Source organism: Amphibalanus amphitrite, unplaced genomic scaffold (assembly GCF_019059575.1).
Source record: "Amphibalanus amphitrite isolate SeventyFive unplaced genomic scaffold, NRLGWU_Aamphi_draft 000059F_arrow, whole genome shotgun sequence".
Classification (NCBI taxonomy): domain Eukaryota; kingdom Metazoa; phylum Arthropoda; class Thecostraca; order Balanomorpha; family Balanidae; genus Amphibalanus; species Amphibalanus amphitrite.
Genome location: NW_024881555.1, coordinates 206,418 through 225,077, shown reverse-complemented (window position 1 = coordinate 225,077; position 18,660 = coordinate 206,418). Strand labels below are relative to the sequence as shown.

Sequence of the window (18,660 nt, the reverse complement as noted above, 5' to 3'; positions counted from 1 at the left end):
CAGACCCGGTGTGTTGAACGTCGTCCGCAGCTGCGGCGGACGGCCCGCATAGCGCGCTGATCACATCACACACGGTCGCCGATGTGATCGGACGCGCCGGCGCCGCGCCAGATTTGCGAGTGGGCCCACACGGGCCGGCAGAGATGAAGCGGCCGGGACGGCGATCTGAACAGGCCCGCTCAGTCGACCGCGCCGGCCGTCCATGAATGGGCCGCATTTAGATCACAGATCTGCGGCCGTGCCGGGGTGGCTGCGGGTGCAGGCGCGCGCGCGGCGCCGACGCTCACCTCTCCAGGCGCCGGTACGCGACCCGTCAGCGGTAGCGGCGCGGCGTGCAGGCCGCAGCGGAGTCAGTGGCGCGCCGGACGCCAGTAACCGACGCCGGCCGAAGCTCGGTTTGAATATTTATCGGCCGAGTCGTCAGCCAAGGCCATTAGCGCTGGCGGCGCCGAACCGCCCGGCCGAGGGTCGGAGGAGGTGCGTTCCGGACAGGTGTAGTGACGAGCGGGAAGGTCAGAAACGGTCCGTTCCGAACCTTTCATGCACAGTCAGCTGGGAGGTCAGGTGCGCACGTCACGTGAAACTAAACCAGATCAGCCGCGCCCGGGTCACGTCAGGTCAGGTCAGGTCCATTTGTGGGCACCCTGGTCACGTAACCGATCTGTTGAGTGGCAGCGGCTGCTCAGCCCCGCCCAGCACCTAACGGACGACGGGATGCATACATACTAATGGGCCGATCGGTCGCCGCCGCCGGCACTGAAAGGCCTTGACCACTGGAGCAGCAGCACTGCCGACATCGACTGCACTGGGACGCTGGCTCATGGCTGTTGCAGTTAGTTTTGCTTGACTTCGAGTACTGCCCTAAACGTTGACTTTTTCTAATCGACTACTGTAGCCAAGTGACATCTTATTAACCCGCGCCCCACTGGGGGGGGGGCTATTTATAGCCCCCCCTCCCGTTTTTCTGCAATAACTTCCAAACCGCTTGACGTATCGACGCCAAACTTTCAGTACCTTCGGCTGCATCAATTTGACACCTTGTGTCAAAATTTGAACTTCGTAGCTACCATAGGTCGGCCGAAAATGACGTCAGAGTTGCGTCATGTTCGGCCGATTTCGACGCAAAACATTGAACCACGGCAATCGCTCCAAAGGGCTCAGTTTTTAAGCTAGATCCAATTTCTTTGCATGAGAGGACTTAGAATAGACTGCGCTATCAAACTGCTATCTCGGATTTTCGAAATTTTGAAAATTTCGAAAATTTTATATAATAAAATTCAAAATTTACATTTTTACATTTTTTTCAAAAAGTTTTTGATTTTTTGAAAAAAACGGAATATATGTGATAGAACGCGTTATTATGACTAACTCCAGCAAGTTTTAGCTAAATATCTTCAAAAATGGCCAAGTTATACGCATTATTGCAAAAAAATTCACAATTATTAATTTTTCAAATCAATTTTTCACCACGTATTTGACATAGTACGCCAACATAAATAGCACCATCGTGTTCCTGAGCTCAAACTGCATCCCATAGACACCTTTTCTGTTAAAAAATTATGACTTTAAAATTTGACCTTTTTGACCTGAAAGTGACCTGACCTAAGCTAAATTCGACTCAAAATGACCTCGAATGACACAGACGACATCAAATTCGAAATATTTGGCCTAAATGGACCATAAAACATGTGTCACGTGACCGACGCATGATATAATATTTTCGTGACCTGTGATGACCTGACCTTGACCTGAAAATCAAAGTACAAGCTTGGTACCCTCAGGGTATCTAGAGCATCTGTTCACGAGTGTGTGAACCAAAAATGAGCCTGATCTGACTTGTAAGACGGCGGCCAGAGCCCAAAACGTGAACAAGCCAAAATGCTAAGAATTTTTACTTTGACCTGGCCTGTGACGTCATCGGTGACCTCGAGGTCAATGAAATTAGGTTTCGCTCGACAGTTTTTCCGGGGCTATCAGATGCCGTTTGAATTTTGATGATCGGCCCAGTAGTTTCGGAGTTAGGGGGGGGGGCTATGAATAGTCCCCCCCCCCCAGTAGGGCGTGTTATACGCAGACCCAGTGGGGCGCGGGTTAATTTACGTTTGACTATCAAGTGGTGACTATTTGTGACAACTCGACAACCGCTCGCGTACAGCCATGTGCCCTTTACAGGGCCCCAATACCTAAACGTTTTACCTTTCCAGGTCCCTCAGTTACGGTCATGAGACCCGCCGAGCCAAGTGGGTGTCAAATTGGCTGCTGAGCCGACCTGCCGTCCCTCCAGATTTACGACCTCCACTGTTTAAATTCGCCGAGCTTTATTAATTAGCTCGGCAATATTCATTACACCTGAGCCATGCAGCGCGACGGAGCGGCGCGCATCCCGCCTGGCTGGAGCCAAACGACATCCTCGATTTATAGCAGTTATTATGTGTAGCTACATACACGGCTGTTAATTAAATGCGAGGACATGTTTCTTAATTAAACGGAAACGCGCGCTTCTGCATCCTAATGATTCTGGTTAGTTTTCTATGCATTATTGCTTAGTCTTAGCAGTACCTATACCTATCCAAGTTTCATTCCTTTTTATAAATTTTCATCATCGAATTCATCACTTATTTTCTTGGGACATATCCGTTTAAACGTAAGTTAAAATTTGCGCAAGAATCTTGCTATGTTCATTGTTCAATCCATCATCGGACAGCTGCAATGTCTTGCAAAGTGCAATGTGCTGCCATGGATTATGCTCGAGCCCATTCAAACCCTGGCCATCCCTCTGCCGTCAAAGCGACTACACGACAGCTCGAAGACGACCCAATGACAACCGAAACGGCATCGGAATATCAACGGACGTTAGTTCCAGAAAACTCGTCACTGGGACATTGTTTGACGTCAGCTGCATGGCCGGATTCACTGGGACGTCAGCTGACTTAGGCCGAGTCGCCGTCATTCTCCAACGTCACCGGCGATGTCAAAAGGAGTGTGACGTCATACCCTTGGGGCGAGCACATTCGGAGAGACTTTGCCACTGTACCGGCCCAACCGGCCTAACCGGGCTCGGCTAATCGAGACGGCGCTCGCGCGCACATTACTATGCAGGGCGCGGCGGCGCTGCAGCGTTCATGGTCCGGTCGGCACGGGGCGTGTCGCCTAACGCCACTCCGTGGGGGCCTCCAGGGAGCTACCGCCGCATGGCGACCTCCTGACCTCCAGGGGCACCTCAGGGTGACCGCCGCCGTCACCTTCACGTACAGAAGGTCAAGAACTGGCCGTCAGTCGCACCTAGGCTCAGAAGATGACGAAACTGTTCCCCGGCGTATCGGCTGGACTCTCTGCGCGGTGCAGGCCGCTCCCTCTTGGGGATCCGGCGCGGCGGCTGAGGCCATCCCCAGCTCGTGTTTAGCTCGTTACTCGTCCAACGGCCGATCGTCCGGCGGCCCGGCGGCGCCGGAGGCCCGCCCACCCTGTCAGCACCTCGTCGTCGATCAAACATAATCCGCGCCGGGTGGGGGCGCCGGGCCGCGCCGGGCCGGGCCAGGGGCGCTTCAGACGCGCCGGCCCCGACGCGGGGGGGGGGGGGGAGGCGCGGTGGCCGTTGGTGGACTTTGTACGCGCGGCGGAGGTGAGCGATCAAGATGAATCCGACTCCAGCTGCCGACCTGTGAGGGGGGCTGAGTCGGCTTGCAAGACGGGGAGGGGGCGCCAGACATTTGAGACGGCGAGACGCCGCTGTATGCATCAAATCGAAAACGTGGCGATATCGAGACGAGAGGCCCAAGTTTACCTGCCACTCTCACCCCAGACATCGGAATTCACGTGTTCATCAACTGACCGTCGGCAAAGATGCATGCGGTCATGTGACTGTATGTTTTACGCAATCGGCAACTACGATGCCCCGGTGAGTGATCTGCAGCTGAGGTAACAGCAGACCACTATCTTACCGAGCACCTGTGCAATGTGCATCTATCGGTGGAGTTGCTCAACAACTGACGTGGTCAGATACTCCATGCCCAGCTGGGCCAGTGGTCAGCGGTCAGCGAAAAATGTCCGATGAACATCGGTCAGCGACATCAGATGAACGGGTTGATAAACGTTAGATGAGTGGGTAGATTAAGTGTCAGATGACCGTCTAACAGTGAGCGATGGCCGGGACGCGGTCATCGGGGCACAAACCGAGATCGGAGATAGACGAGCACCCAGAGAAACATGGCAATCGAACAATGATGGATCGGTGATCGGCCGGTGAACCGTAGATCAATGATCATTGATTGGTGACACATTATCACCGATCAACGAATGATAGCGAGCCGTGAGTCACCTGAGCTACACTACAGCGTGCAATGTTGGTCCACCAACTGAACTCGGCCGATAAATTTCATGAGTAGGTACGCAAGCCGTAAGTGCACACTTTATGAATGATAAAACTCCAGGCACATAACACATTGTGCAACCATAAATGCGCGTCAAACACTGATACAAGCCTTCTGTATGATGTTGCACAATCATGAATCCAGAACAGACAGCTATGCGATGTTTTACTTCCATGCGGAAACAGCGATAAACTAATGCCCATGTAATAAACGAGAAATGGCCGTGACGGGATTATATTAGGTCATAAATAGCGGTGAGTCAAACAGACCATGTCGAATGGCGCGAATCGTAAACAAGTTTCTGTAATCCCCACAACCTAGTCTGAAATAGCAGGAGCTATATCTCTCACCGTTCATGAAATATGCATACGGTCCAGGCGCCCACTTCGGTGGGCTGTACGGCGGCGATGGGAGATTGACTTATTTGTCAGTTCTGCCCCGGGAGGTGCATGGACAACGGTGGCTAACTGCAGGCCCTCCCGGCCGATCTCGGCTGTAAATAACTAAACCTGGTGGTCGGGACAAGAAACGAAATGCTTCATGCGTCTTTAGACGCAAAATGTATATCACTTTAACGCATATACGAACTTTAACTTTAACTTTTTTTTTTAACTACGAACTTTAGACGTATATAGACCCGTACTCTTAAAACCAGTATAACGCCTTTTGGGGCGACTAACGGAGCGAGCGAGAGGGTGAGCCTTGCACGTGCGAAATTTCGAGGGGTACGCTCGGGGGCAGATTGATGTTCTACAACTCTTTATCCACCGGGTTCCTATGGCTCAGCATTGGCAGCAGCCGCCTGGTACCGGTAGACTGTGCCGCTTCACTTACTTGTCAAGCGGCACAGCCTACCCACACCGTATGCCACCGGTCTGGGTCGGTGGCTGGAAGGCGATGTGGGCCGCCTGTGACGTCAGCGCAGCGGTGAGGGCCGAGCCCGGAGGCATGGCTCGGGTCGGCGCGGCGCGGCGGCTGGCGAGGGCTGGGGAGTGAGGTGGGGTGGGAGCACGGACCATCGCGCGGCTGAGCGAGTGTAGTTAACTTTCGCGTCTCAAGGCGCCAATTATTCTACCTAACAATTTTGCTAAAGCAGTTGTTAAAATGTCCTATCCCCAAGACAGCGCCTATCATCATACTTGCCATGCACATTACGACACACTTAAACGTGGCATTGGGACAGCCGATAGAATTTATATCAAACGTGCATCGAGTTGCGGAGCTACATTGTTTTTAACAGATAAGTATTAAGGCCTTGATTGAGCTCATTGGTGTCTATTATTTCGCACAGCAATCGTCCAGAGACGTGGGAACTGGGGTTTTTGGATAGCGCGGCGTCCCAACTTTAAGCAATTCTTACTGTTCCTCTAATGTGTGGTCGCAGCCACCAATAGCAAACCGTTCCATCTAGGAACAAATAAGTCGCGCACCTGGGATGGTTCGATCCGGGTTTCTCCAACCGGTCACCCTACGAAGCGAGCGTGTTTCCACTGAGCTGCCGAGACCAGTGACCAGTCACTGCGGTCAAACGCGATCAAATGTCACAATACTGTCATTGGCGGTCAGCGGGTGAATGTCATTTTGTTTTGTGCGGGCGAGGACGATTCTCGGTAGCTCAGTGGATGAACGCTCGTGTCGTGAATTGGCCGGTGAGAGAAGCCCGGTTCGAACCCCCTGAGTGGCCGACTTTTTGGCTCCTAGTTGGAACGGTTTGCTATTGGGGGCTGCGACCACATATTAGAGCAACAGTAATAATCGCTTTAAATTGGGGCGTTGGCTGCGGCACTACTCATAACCCCCAGTTCCCACGTCTCTGGACGATTGCCGTGCGAAACAATAGACACCAATCTGCTCAATCAAGGCCTTAATACTAACATGTTATACAAAATAAAGCTCCGCACCTCGATGCACGAGTGATATAAGTTCTATCGGCTGTCCCATTGCCACGCTTAAGTGTGTCGTAATGTGCATTGCAAGTATGATGATAGGCGCTGTCTTGGGGATAGGACATTTTAACAACTGCTTTAGCACAATTGTTAGGTAGAATAATTGGCGCCTTGAGACGCGAAAGTTAACTGCACTCGCTCAGCCGCGCGATGTCCGTGCTCCCACCCCACCTCACCTCACTCCCCAGCCCTCGCCAGCCGCCGCGCCGCGCCGACCCGAGCCATGCCTCCGGGCTCGGCCCTCACCGCTGCGCGGACGTCACAGGCGGCCCACATCACCTTCCAGCCACCGACCCAGACCGGTGTCATACGGGTGGGTAAGGCTGTGCCGCTTGACAAGTAAGTGAAGCGGCACAGTCTACCGGTACCAGGCGGCTGCTGCCAATGCTGAGCCATAGGAACCCGGTGGATAAAGAGTTGTAGAACATCAATCTGCCCCCGAGTGTACCTCCAGCTGACTTGTGCACAGCACCCTACTAACCGGTCTCTAGCGATGTGCCAAATTTGAGCACAATCGGCCCAGCCGTTCTCGAGATCTGGAAGCGGCACCCTGCACGTGCGCACGTGCAAAATGGGTCCCAACTGACTTTTGCACGGCACCTTACTAACCGGTACCTAACCATGTGCCAAATTTGAGCGCCATCGGTCCAGCCGTTCTCGAGATCTGGAATCGACCCCTGCACGTGCGCACGTGCAGCAGCACCCCAACTCTGGCACATGGATATGCATTGCCTAGTGGGTGCCTACCTACATGCCAACTTACAGCGCAATCGGCCAAGTAGTTACCGAGATATTGCAACAATTACAAAAGTGACACCTCTTCGTTTTGCACGTGGCACCATGGGCGTCGCCACCACTACGGACACTACGGACAGTGTCCGTACAAGTTTTGGAAGGCCCGAAAACTTGTACGGAATGTCCGTACAAGTTTCGACGACTGCAAAGCAGTCTTTGCACATGTTTTGAAGTAGCTTAACGCTTATCAACCCCTTATTTGTGGGTAAAGCTACGATCCAAGGCAGCCCCAAAGTCAATGTCACGCAAGAGTATTTACTACTAGTATTTAGGGTGTAACGAAATTATCCGGACACATATTTGTTAGCCATATCTGTTCGCACAGTTTCTTTTCTGATGTTAGAAGCGGGAATCGAAGGACGCAAAATGACCTGTGCCGGCGAGGGTTAAGAAGCATGTTTGTGGCATTGCGGCAATGAGCCTGAAACTGGTCTGCCAGCAGCTGGACATCAGCAGCAGCCAACTGCACATCTGCCTGAGGCGTAATAAGCTGGGACTTGATTGGTGAACTCAGCCCGGCTGCGACCGCAAAAGCCACCCTTTGCCGACGCAGATTGACTTGAATTCAACCACCGCTATCCGCCCCTTACCTTGGTTCTTCTGCCCATCAAACTGAAAAAGACAACGAAATTGACGGGAAAATAAGCCAGTGCACCACCTTTGGCCTCACGTCAAGACGCATCCACTGGTCGAAGGAACACATAAGCAAGGTGGTGTGGTGAAATGGGTAGCTATTCGCGCTGTATTGTCCTTTGAACCGCCAATGCGGCCTTGTGTTGGCTGCCAGTAACTCAAACGTGCCGGCCGTCACCGTCGTTAAGCATCTGGCCAAGCTCCAGATCTGGAGCATATTCAGCTGCTGTGCGATGTTCCAGCTGTGCATTGACCAACCCATTGACAGAAGACCACCATCAGTGACGACTGACGAGTATTACCGGAGCAACATCCTGTCAGACAAATTAGTCCGTAGGAGAATGAGAAGTGACGCCGGGAGAAGCTCTTATCCTTCTGGACTAACGGACTCCGGCTTGGAAATAGTTTTCATCCTAATTCCATCGAGATCTTATGGACTTTTGTCCAGCAGGAGGTGAATAAGGGGACACCCGCCACCAGGACCGCCCAACTGTATGTATGCACATGCTAATACGACGTCGGTCCACATCAAACCCACTGTGCTTAAAAACCCAGTAGCTGGAATGTTCTAAGCATTTCTAAATATGATCTTACGAAAGGTTGCTATATCATCATCAAAGGGTTGTCAAACATCAAACCTCATGTTGTCTTGTTTCGTAATTACAGCGGAAAGAAAGGTGTCCGGATAATTTCGTTACACTCTGTATCATTCTATAGACCATTTCACTGATACGTCAGCCATAATAATTCTGTGACTTTTGTCATCCTGAGGCTCTAAACTAAATAAATGCTTAGAGCAAAAGAAAATGACAAAATCGTGACCAGCGACTTCAAATACAGCAAATGAGACTGATCATGTGTAAAAGTCAACCAAAGGCTATTCGATGTCACATGAGGTTAACATAAGGCTTGACCGTTTCAAATAACCTATCTTTATGTCATTCGAGGCATCTTGATATGACTAAGTGCGTTGGTACCACTGTCTAGTACCTTCTTTGCTGAAGAACTCTGCAAAAAAAAAAACGCAGCTCGGGGTCGCTGACCTGCCATCTACCCTAATGTATGTATCAAAAATGTGTTTGTATTTTTTTTCGAAACCCCTAGGCATTCGTGGGCTATTGCAACTATTCGTTCGGGGTGGGGGGAGGAGGGCGAAAAATGCCCTCCACGGGCCCGCGTGGGTTTACGCCTCTGACGAGTGTTACGGCTGACAGAATGTGTCCGTACAAGTTGGGGAGCCGTGGCGACGCCCCTGCGTGGCACGTGCATAAGGGGTCACCCACATGCATCGGGAATAGTCCAATACTTGGTAGAAGGAATGAAGCTACCCTACAAAGATTACCGCGTGTAAATCGGTCAAGTGGTTGCTGAGATATAAGCGTCGCAGAATCGTGACCACGGCCGGCCGGCCGCTCATACTCAGAAATTTCCGTTATTCTACGTAAGACTCCGCTCGCTTCGCTCGCTCCGTAATTAAAACGCTCAGTGTTATTAGAAGCGAATTAAAGTATAGTTAAAACCCAAACAAGATTGTAGTGACGAACTTCAAGTACGCGTACAAATACAGGCGTGAGTCGAGAGGTCAAAATGAGCACGAACACCAAGCCCACACCGAGCGAAGTGCACCTATATAAGCAGCGCCAAGGACTCAGACCCCTGATCCATCATCCAGCTGGCTCCACAAATAAAAATGTCGGCACTCGGCAACGCCCACTGATGAGCAGGCACTCGTAATTCACAGAATTTCTTGAAATGCAACGCACGTGAATCGCGAATGGATCAAAAGAAACGTGTCGACTGTCGTTTGCCTATATCTATCAACACAATATACCCGTTGAGCATGAGTTATCCATTTTCCTCCATTAACTTGCACGATAGGCTATGAAACCGCTGCCATAATCCCTGAAATGTCTCCATATCTCAATAACGCAGACCGATACCAATCCACAATGGAAATCCTCAGACAATAAATCGCACGCCGATCTCGCCCAGCTTGAGCTCGCCATTTTTACACGTCCGACCACCATGAGTCTGCCTTTCAATTTGTTTTCGCTGCAAAAACGGAGAGATTATGTGCAGGATTGTTTGCAGCGGCCCACCGGCGCCGATCAGGATGTGGGCCGGCACCGTCAGCCGGCAGTGGGATGGTGATGACGCCCGAGATCGCTGGCGATGGTGGAGACCCGGACCACCACCGCTCCGGCCACCCACAGTGGAGACGGGACGGGAGGGAGTTTTCCGTGACCCCGTCTAGATTGAGATGGAGTAGACGAGTGTATGGGAGCAGCCTGGCAAGCATTTTGCAAGCAGGAACCCTTTCGAAATAATGCTTCAAAGGGACATTGGAACAAGCTATGCGCTTTCAAGCTGCATTGGTTGCGTGACACTATATGAAGTTCTAAAAACGTATCGGTCATGCTGAATGGAATTCATTATCATCAATCATTTATCACTGGTGAAAATAAGTGACCGCTTTTAATATCTTAACTTTGATATCGCGAATATACCGCAAGAATTCCACCCATCAGCAAACGGTTGTCGACAAAGACTGACAAAAATCAAAAGTAAAAAGTATACACGTCAGCACGAACAACTAACACCAGCCTGGCGGTCGCACTCCCGCCCCTGCGAGCCTGCCATTTGTCGGTGAACACGGTCCGTCGCACCGGCCCCTGGCCGAGCCTGTGTGCGTGATCGGACGGATCATGTTCACCCCTTTAAAAAGTGCCGGCCCCACCACAGTACCCTGCGGCAGGCCGTCATTGTACTCACGTGCTGCTGAGCGGGCATACATATAACGCCTGGATCGCCGCTACTACCTGCTGCAGTAGTAGCGGTCGTACATTCAATACGTACGTGGCCGGCAGGCCGTTCCAGCCGGAACCCGGACAGGTTTGGTGAGCTCGCCGGGTCGAAATGGGCCTCAAGTGCCACCGACCGCGCCGCGCCTCCAAATATAAACAGTCGCTGATGTCATACAGCGCGTCCGTTGCATGCCTAATCTCACCACTCGCCCATAACTCAACATGGACGTGCCGGGTTTTGTCTGTCAAACGGGCCACTTGTATGTCATCTGGGTGCTTTCTATTCATTCGACGGCGCATTTGGGTGGGAGACGCGGGAGGAATTGGACATCTTTTTTAGGTGCACGGGAGGTGACCGATGCGGTGCGGTTCCTTGTACAGAGGATGTCGATGAGCGGGAGGTGCAGCTGTACACAGGTGTCGAGTCTTATCACAGCCATTCCATCGGTGGCGGACCAGAACCGTTGTACGACCGGGTTCCTTTGATCGGGTGTTGAAAACGATAAACATTGATATCGAATCGGGGACCGTGGAGCCAAAGTGCAGCTCGGACCAGTTATATGACACGGACCGCCTGGCGTTGTATATGAAATTTATTCGTGTAATCGAGATACGATTCCATCGAGTCGAATTCTACGCATTCGACAATCGACTCCATTTACATTACGTTCAGTCGCTGTCTTCAATATAACGTTTGTAAATATATGATTACCAGTCATTTGCACATATAAGAAACAATATGTTGGCTTTAATTTATTAGGTTGCGATCACCGTTTATTTAAAATACCACCCTAATCCGGCAGCATTGATATATGTTGGGTGCAAATCCCGTGTCCTGATAATTGATAAACGTCCTAAGTATCCATCTTTGACCATTAAAGTTATCTACGACATTCTAATGATTTCCGTTACAATAGCTTTCATTAATAACGTTGACATCAGCCGAAATTCCATTATCACACGCCGCTAAATCGTCAGTCTAAAACAAATGTGAATGGACAGAGTTTCGCCTATAAGGCGCGACGCGCAGGTGCCGGGGCGAGTCATCGTTTTCTCTCGGCGGCTCGGCCCATGGTATAGCTTCTCGCGCTAACCGATGGGCTATCTGGCCCGGCGTGCTCCCATCCCGACACCGCGGGTCTGATGGATGGCACCCCGTGCGGCCGCTGAAGGCCACAGTCTGAGTCGGTGGTGTAACACCGGCGAAACAGGCGTCACGGCTCGAATTATATGGATAGGGATTTTAGTTTATTCTAACTCTGGTGGCTTACCAAAATTTTAGAGTTACTATTTCATGATTTATTTCATGATTTCATGATGTAGCTCTTTAGTGCAACTGTAATAAAAAATTCGGTTACTCTTGTCAGCATCCTTACACTATGAGCCTGATATTTCATACCAAAATTATTGGTAAAGGTCGAGGCTTAGGACACACGCCCACATCCAAATGTCTCATTCCTCACCGTGCACCGGTCTCAGCTCCGACGGTCCACGAGTTGTTTCCTCACCTGTCACGGTCCCCCTCGTCTCCCTGCAGCTCCAGTGCCGTCTGAGGTCCTGTTCAGTCCAGTCTCCTATCGCTGCGGCCGTGCGATCGAGTCGTACACACGCGCGAGGAGCACCGCTGGACCTCCCCCGACCGGCACTGGCACCACACTGGCGGCACTGACGCACCGCGCCGCGCCGCGAGGTTCGACGGGACTGGGACGGGCTGGGACGGCGGCGCTGGAGCGGTGGCGCTGCCGGGCTGGGGAGGTGACGGCGGGACGCTGCTGGTCAGAGGAATAGTCAAAGGCTGACGGAATGGTCAAAGGGGATAGTTTCGTAAGGGACAAAGTCAGCGGGGGAGGAGTGATAACAGACAGGACTAGAGATAGTGATGTCAGGAGAGGCAATGTCTTCGTCCCGGTCCCGGGAGACAAGGTCATAGGAGACGAGCTACGAGGAGGAAATGTCAGGGGAGACAAGTAAGACGTCACCGACGCCGCTGTTTACGGTCGTGCATGTGTTCCGATCGCTGCAATCCCTCCTGTCAGCATACCGCCGAAAAAACAACTGTCGCTGGGTGCATCCGAGTGACCTATCGCTCAGCGAGACTGGGGACACGACAACAAGCCATACCGGATACTCGGCACTCAGCAACTACACGGCACTCCACTTCGCATCTGCAGTGGATGGACACGGCACAGGACGCTCCCGAGAGGCGGTATGTGGGGCTGCTCGATCCCACGACAAATGACGCGTGGCGAACGGCTTCTTGTCATTTGTCAGGCGTTTTTTTTATGCCGGGCTTTTTGTGACGGCACTTTGACTGACCGACCGTCCGGTATATCCGGCGGAGATGTCCATAGTTCCGGTCTCGGGAACTCGATCATCTGGTAAGATATTCGGTATCCTAGTTCAAATCATTCAGCAAGGAAACGAGATAGGTACGATTCGCTATCCAATCCAGGTAAAGGACAAATTAGAAACCGTTCAAATTAGAAACCGTCCGTCGAGGAATGGCAAGGCTAGGCCGTTTGAAAAGGCCGAACGTAAAGTCATTAGTCCGGGAAGAGGGCTCGAGTCGTTTGGGCATGGGATGTCTAACTTCCGGAGTGGAAGTGCGGAGCATATGAGCCGTCCATTGGAGCCACGGCCGTGAACGATTGGTAAAGTCTGTTCCGATACTATCCTCTGGAGCTGGCACGCCCTAAGCGACCGGAAGGCGTCCATGTTTGAATTTGAGCCGACTTTGTCCGTTGGGAAGTGATTCACATAAGATGCCGTATAACGCTCATGTCCCAATATGCTCGGTATAGGGCATTTCAAATCGTGGGAATCCAAACGGCACCGATAAATATACGGCGTAACGATACCTGCCCAACTGTAGCGTGATTGGCAAGGAAATGACCCAAATACCAGTCACGTTTGAATGATGATCAGTCATTTCGGCTAAACCGTCTTTGCTGTAGAATAATCTATGACATTCCGTGCAATGCATCAGTATGTATACCCATCCATGAAAAATGTTTTGATGCATGCATATTGTATAATTTCCCGTGCTGTTGTGCTTTGGTAGCTATATTCTCTCTCAATAATTATAAATTATATTTTATGGAAGAGTCACAGCCCAAACAGCCGCCTTTAAACGTTCATATTACACCTGTAGAGCGAGGTGCATCTCCCATGATATGACAATGACCACACACATATCCCGAGCGGTTCCGTGTGGCATTGACGTGACCCGTGACCTCAACACCGCTCTCCAATAAATCCCAAACGGCGGATGTCACTCCCAAATCACACCGTCATTGATGCTATTGTTTTGTGGCGTAATTATCCTCGAAACGTGAATGTGTACCACTTCCTCTCGTGCTGGTTCTCGCTGGGACTAGGGCTGATTGGTTTTGTTTATTTATTGGCAGGCGACAAACATCTAATGGAGTTTGTCACTGAACCATTTCTCTCAGACCAGCTGGGCAGTCTCTTGCGTCACTGTAGTAAATATAAACGGTCACACATCCAACGCCACAGCCGATAACCACTCCAGCTCGTATTGCGCGCTTTCACGTGACAGCTTCTCCGTTCTATGCTGTTTCGTGCCGTACTCTCCCAAATGTAAACGGGTGGCAGATAAAGTGGAGGCATGAATGTCGTAGGGTAAAGGGGGATACATGCATCCATTGCGCAACAACATACGACCGATGACGTCATGGCATCCTCGGCCCCAAGGTCCGTATCATTATAGGTACTGCGCAGTCCCGAGCCGCCCCCGGGGTCTGCAACACATTGCTAACCGCGTGCCTCCGCGGCGCCGCTTGGGGTAGCTCAGGGACGGGGAATTCCACACTGGGACGGGAGGTGCTGCCACAGCCACTCGGGACCCGGCACGGCAGATGCAGTCATGCCGCTAATGTTTATTCGGGCCATCAGTTGCAATATGCAACAGGCTAGTTTTGTTGAACAGCATTCATGCATGCAGAGGCACTTGCAATCCTTCAGTTCATGAGGAAAGTCCTCACCTTTAAGTGTGCGCATACTTATTTTACTATTGATTTATCATTTCTTCGAAATTACACGGTCGTTTTTGGCTTGGTCGATCCTACAGACTCTTGCTTTGTGCGCTCTTGCTCACAGTCGCATATGGATATCTGCGCAGTTTTTCGGTAGCGTATCTAGCCAACTAGGAAATGAAGTGTCAAAATGCATCGATAAAAAGACCGTCCTAGCGCTCTATACTTCCTTATTGTTAGCTTTATCGGCCAGTAATGTGTGACTTGATGGACACTTTCGCCCCGATCGGTCACGCGTGCATTCACTATGATACTATCACACCTACTTAGGTTTTCACGCCACGGTATACGGTATATGGATAAGTCACTTATGTTCGCCACCCACTGGCGTTTCTAACGGGCACGGCTTACAGCGTTTTTACCATAGTGGCTCGGCTTATTCAGAGCGTTTCTCCCATGTTTTCTGTATCGAACAGATCGCTGGCGCCCTATTGACGAGTGCAGGTGCCGTGTTAAAACAAAACGTTACAAACCGGCCCGCCCACAGCCGAGGCTATCTGACCGCTCGGCGACACTCGGCCAGCTCGGCGGCGGACTGACCACTGGGCGAGCTGACCAAAACGGGGGCACCGCGGTCAATCGGAGCAGTGACGAGTGAACGAGCAATGCGCCATGACGCTTTGCTGTAGGAGGGTAAAAGATCGGGCCCAGTGCAAGCGACAAACGGGAAACGACAGCCGGCAGATGACTTTATCTTCGTACTTAATAATAGCGATAAGATGTTAATTAATAAACAGCCCCGCGTTCATGTGTTGTTTAGCCTTCGCCCCAGTGGGGGGGGGGGCATATGTTACCACCCTGTCGCGTTTTTTGCGTGTGAATAAAAAACCGCGGCGCGTAGCGCCGCGCCGCTTGGGGTAGCTTTTGGTACATCAATTTTGGACAATGTGTGAAATTTTTGACCCCAGGTCATGTCAGGTCAGGTCACCAGGTCAAGTTAACTGACCAAGCCTAAAAACAAGTTTGCAATCACGTCCAGCCTGCAGTGTTTGTCAGAAAGGTTTTAACCCTCGCACGACCAGGCCATTTCTCATAACACGAACGACCAGGGGGGGGGGGGGGTTGTTACGACCCCCCCCCCTGGCGTTTCGAAACGGAAGGTCGTAGAGCTTAGCGGAAAAAACCAACGGATTGCTCTCAACGAGATCTCGCGATTGGTGGTATATTTTTGGTCCTAGGTCAACATTTGACCTACTTTTGACCGGTCAAAGGTCAAATTTTCGGAAAAATAGACCTTTTTCAACTTTCCGCGGCGATTGCGGCAAAACGGTGGGAGATATCGACTTGAAACCTTCACTATCGTGTTCCTTGATCAATTCTCTATCGTTTGGTATGTATTTCGTTTCCCTAGCTCTAAAAATGGCGCGTTGGGAGCGCCGGAAGTCGGCAAGGTCACAGTCGGCGGCAGAAATTCGAAAAATCAAAATTTAATTTTTTTAAATCTGATTGTATTTTTGGATTTGGGAGGTCCATTTGCTCCCTATAGAAGCTAATATTGCTGCATATTCCCATTGAGGTGACAAGAATTAGCAAAATAGTGGTTCGAGCGCTTTTCAAAAATAGTACCGGACGCTGTTCCTCTTGTGACGTCATAGCTCCGTGACCTGACCTGACCCGGTCAATTTTCTTACACCACACGATAGCCAATGCTTGCCCCAACATGCATGGGAAGTTTCATCATGATCCATCAAACAATGTGGGTATCACCGGCAGAAAACCTAGGGATTCGGCGCACACGTTTGGTAACTGTCGGCCGGAGGCTGTACCTCTTATGACGTCATAACTCCGTGACCTGACATGACCCGATCAATTTTTTTTCGGCAAAAGATGCGCAAAGGTTGCCCCAGAGGGTATTGAAAATTTCAGCCCGCTACGACAAGCCGTTTAGCGTGCACTTCGAAAAAACCTCAGGGGGGGGGGGGTTGATACAACCCCCCCCCTAGGCGTTCTAGGGTTAAACTTGGTGGATAGCATGCTGTTATGGGCGCCTACAATTGGTATATCTCGGATTTTTATATCCGTGACCTAAGGTCAGGTCAGTGGCGTGACCTTCCCATTACAAGTCAATGGAGAAAAATGAAAATGCCTCTAGATCCGTGTGTACGCATAGGAACAGTCCAAATATTTCAGAATCACAATGATTTGGACCACCCGTGATGACCTAGGTCTCATTTTGCTGATAGCCTCTAGAAAGGTCATCCGAGGTCATTTGAGGCTACAAACAGACTTTTGCCAATTACTAGCGACTGGAAAGAGATAGAACGCTGGGGATGGTCTCATTGTGTTTGTCTTGTTGAGACGCATCGACTGACATGCAACATGACCTTTTCCGGTCAGGTCATGACCTTGACCTGAGGTCAAATTTTCAAGTTGACCTTTCAAGGTCAAATTATAGTTCATTCGACGCGTCTCGGCGAGAGGAACACGATTCTGGCAATAGAAATGTCGTGGCTTTTTGTAGTCGAAAGTTATTGTCGAAAAACACTTTTCGTAAAAACAGCTATCTTTGGAGTTTTTGCCCTCTGGAGGCTAAACCGTTGACCTGAGGTCAATTTTGATAATGACTTTATCAAAAGAAGAGCTCAAAAGCTATCGATTGCTGTTCCATGCGTTTTTCTAGCTACTATATTTCCTGAGATAATGGCATGTTTTCTAAAAAATATGATGACAGTTCGCAAATTTTGACCTTTGATGACCTCTGGTGACCCCAATATTGCTCTAAGATGAAAAATGACCGAAATACTTTCAAACGTACGCATTGAAAGCTATCGACTGCTTTTTACCGCGTCTTTCTAGCCCTCTTAGTTTTTGAGTTAGAGGTGGGTGGTAACATATGCCCCCCCCCCCCCACTAGGGCGAAGTTGGCTGAGACCGCCACTGGGGCGCGGGTTAGTGTGCACTTATGCTTAGTCCATCACATGTATGAAAATGAAATGGCTCAGGACAACTTCAGGTCTTCCACAAACACCAGCAGGCTGCATAAATAGTACGTCTCGTCATAGAACCAGTGGCACGTCTCGAGACGGCTTCATTCGAGCCATGGTCGCACTCGCTGGCATCCCCCCCGAGACCGTTCCGTGACGACCCTCTAACCAAAGAGTCACGAGGCGCGGGACGGGGTAACCTCTGTGACCTTGCTCTGCAGAAGCGATACCCTGGGGACCCTGGGAGGCGGCGTGGGCGTCTCACCGTGACCTCCAACCGACTCACAGAGATTGAGAGCATGTCATCTTTACACGCCACAATTGATACCAGCGCACCCCATGACCCCTTTCTACCCCTAGCTGTGACGTCACCAAACCCGGCCGCTCCTACCTTGGACATCTTTCCGCAGGGGCGGGTGCGGCGCCGACCCTGTTTATTTACCGACTGGCCCCAGCGCCAACCCAAACGCACCGCCGCCGCCGCCACCGCGGCCTTCCGCAGAACGCGTGACGGCGGGCCGAGAGCAGGAATCGGGGAGATAGACTGATTTATGCACGTGATTCAGGGATAGTGACAGGCTCCAGGAACTGACTGAATTCGAGGCGGGGAAAGGTGACAAGTGTTTGTGGCATTGGGAGACGAGGGGCGAATTTAGTGCGTGCGGGCTGGTCCAGGAATGGCGGAGAGTTATGAGAAGTGCCCGGTGAATTCTCTGTAACTGCGTGTCAGGAGGCAGCTATGGAGATCGGTGAGGTGACTCATCACATCGTGGCGATGACCGGTGGATTTCTCGGAACCATGCGTCTGCACCCATCACAGGAGTCTCCAATGTCAGATGCTGCAGTGCAACGTATACTGAGACTGAAATGTAGCCACCATGTGCCGAAGACACGAGACATTTTCCAGTCATCACCGGATCAGATTATTTCAACAAACTCGACACATTTCACTACGGTCATTGGGCACTAGACGCACGGGCATTACACAGCACGATAGGAATGTGCATACACGGCATCAATACCGATAAGGGAAACGGGTTATGTGGACGTTTGCTGTACACTGCTGAGCACACAATGACCCACTAACTTGCAAACGTAGCACAAATAACAACAATGAGCCACGAAGGTTTCAG

The 18,660-nt window shown here is 51.0% G+C and overlaps 1 protein-coding gene across 1 annotated transcript in view; it reads right to left on the bottom strand.

Moving 5' to 3' along the window:
• LOC122378422 (caskin-1-like) overlaps window positions 1–12,206 on the bottom strand; it is a 49,703-nt gene extending 37,497 nt beyond the window's left edge. The window contains exon 1 of the mRNA XM_043359456.1: window positions 12,057–12,206. The gene's annotated coding sequence lies outside the window, so the exon portion shown is untranslated. The remainder of the gene's footprint in view (window positions 1–12,056) is intronic.
• Between the last annotated feature and the right edge of the window lie 6,454 nt (window positions 12,207–18,660).